Consider the following 2,813-nt stretch of genomic DNA (forward strand, 5'->3'; position numbering starts at 1 on the left):
CCCTTGTGCTGGATTTATAACGACTAACGATAATTTTTCTAATATCATAGACAACAAAAGACTGAATTTCTACTACTTGAATCCCGCCTCTGACTCGAAAGCTGGATCAGCCCCTGTATCCCAAGGTACCAGATAGTGTTGGAGTCCTACCAACCAAAAACCCCCAACTTTAGGCTCCAAATTTTTAGAAGAAAACATTGCAGCACATTCTCTCTATACTAGCTGCTTACTAGCTTCTTACTAGCATGGGCCTCTTAACTAGCAAAATTAAATTTGTTAAAACTTGGACAACGATAATGCAATCAAGAGTTAAAAATACAATTAATCGGACGGATCCTAGCACCTGAAAATCCCTAACGCAAATTCTTTAACAAAAAATGTTTTTTTAAATTGAGAAAAACAGCGCGAAATCTGAATAGTTTGGCCAATTGGTCTAAAACCCAGTTGTTTCACTGGAAAAAAAGGAGAACGAAATAAAACTAATTGTTTCTCGAAAAACTAAACTCAGTTCAAGGTCTATAGATTAATAATCCTTCTTAGCTGTTTTCTGAAAACCGGCGCCCCATCCTCCATTGTCTATCAATTAATTCTCAAAAAGCACACACTTCACTTGAACGCACAATGAATATCCAGAAGTTGAAAATAAATGTGGATTACACTCAGCAATTAACAGATAATATGATCGACCGTATTTGCTAAAATGGCACTAAATTGGTACATTTATCCCGTTTATGAACAAAGAACCGACGACCGATTACTTCCGTTGTCCATATACATATGAGCCATAGAACAAAACTTGAACTGAAGTAAATGTTCATCTTGTTGAAGAAACTCATGCGATATTAAGGTGTTTATCACATTAAATACGTACCGTATGATATAATCGTTTGCTCGCTCAACCTTCGTAGGACTCTTTATATATTAATGTGTTTGGACTCATTGGTTTGCTGTTTGATTTCAGTTTCTTTATTGTTGTTCATTTTGTACTGATTTCTGTAAACATTTCCGCAAACTTGTAAACAAAGTAGTTTTCTCAGCCAAAGATAGGCAAACATAGTCTTTCGTGCGGCGACTTTTGTATGCACAATTAAATACTAGCTAAACTAACTCTCTAATACTGTCTTTTGCTCAATAAAGTTCATGAAACTTTGGGTCGCTTCAGCCTGATATGTGGTGAGGGCTGCCCAATTATTAACAGATCCAAAAGTAGTATATACCAAAATACTAATAATATTCATATACCAAAATAACGGCTTCTTTTAATGAATAAATAATAAAACAATTTTTAAATTAATAAAAACTCCTTTATAAGTTAGGTTTATTCCGCCCTTCAAATGCGCTCGTATTTTAGTGAATTCTAAAGCCCATTTGGTCCCTGAAAGATTCAATAAATATACCAGAAGCCGAAAAGTTTTTAAATTGAACGGAAAATTAATTATCTGTTAAAGAAACGAAACATCACTCAACTCAACCCAAAAGGTTAAATAAATATCAACAATTTTCTAGGAAAATCGCTAAGAATACAACAATAACAGCAAAATTAAGGCTAAAATATGACAATATTGATTAATGGTAAAAATAAATAATACTCTGGCTTGAATGAATGACTACATTTTTACTTGTACTGACTACTTTTGCAAACTTTCCGGCGCAACCAATCTAAGCAGATGCGATTCCACTGGAAACAGATGACTTGTTTCATTTTGTTTTCGTTTTTCATTAAATATACTAGAAGTTATCTGATTACATCTGACTAAAGTAAATACTTGACAATTCCCGGGTCCAGACTCCAGCCTGGAAGACACCCACGCGATTTTTCATTTCCAGGAACGCTCCGGCTCTAAACATTTTGACGACCTTAAGAGAAATTTATTTCATTCTATCAAAAAAGTGTGACTGATTTTTTTTCTATATTTGGCTTTCATTTTTAGTTTTTGTTTGATTTGCTACTTCTTGCTCTAATGCATTACAGCCAGCTTAAATCTCAATTTAAAAAAAGAAAAACGTGTGTAAATCTGGGAAAAAATACACAACTATTTTCAAAATGAGACATAATTTGTCTCTCAAACTTAAAGATTTTTTGTCAATATTAAAGTCCAAAAACCGTTTTTCAAATCTTAATTAGTCTAAACTCAGCAAGCAAAACTGCAAACTTTTCCCCATTTAACCCTCGCTTTGCAAGATGGTCCGAATTTACACTGCGAGACTTTGAGGGCAGTTCCTACGCCCAAAAAACGTGTAAGTACTTTTCGGCCATTGTGTATATGGCATGTTTGTAATGTTTTTGCATGCAGAATGTGCCCATAAAGTCTGCGAAACGATTCAATTTGGAACACCCTGTAAAACTTTTGTGGAGTTTTGAAAATTCCTTGACCGCATAGAATAAAACTAATTTACTTAAATAGAGTTTAAACTGCATTTCACCGAAGCCATTATCTCTTTAGACTTCCTGGGGACAACAACGTTTCCCAAAAACTTCTTACACCCGAATCGTGTATAATTCCGTAATTTTTCTACAATAGCTTCGCATCATCCCCAACTTTGGCCGATTAAACATTTCATCCAATTTGAATAAAAAAACTTTCATCATCAAATGGTTTTTTTTGAGTTGCGAAATCCACTTGAACACGACGCTGCTTTTTTCGAAGTTTCTCAAGAACCATTCGAGCCACCGAATTCGTTTTGGCATCGTTGGATAGAGAATGGAAAAGTCGATTCAGTCGTAACAACGTGAGTGAGGAAATTCGAGTAGTTTTCACCCAGAAAGCGAAATTTGAATATCAGACACTTAGGTGCAAGATTATGCCAAAATT

Source organism: Dendroctonus ponderosae, unplaced genomic scaffold (assembly GCF_020466585.1).
Source record: "Dendroctonus ponderosae isolate FM_Combo_2020 unplaced genomic scaffold, Dpon_F_20191213v2 Dpon_F_20191213_8, whole genome shotgun sequence".
In the NCBI taxonomy this organism is placed as follows: domain Eukaryota; kingdom Metazoa; phylum Arthropoda; class Insecta; order Coleoptera; family Curculionidae; genus Dendroctonus; species Dendroctonus ponderosae.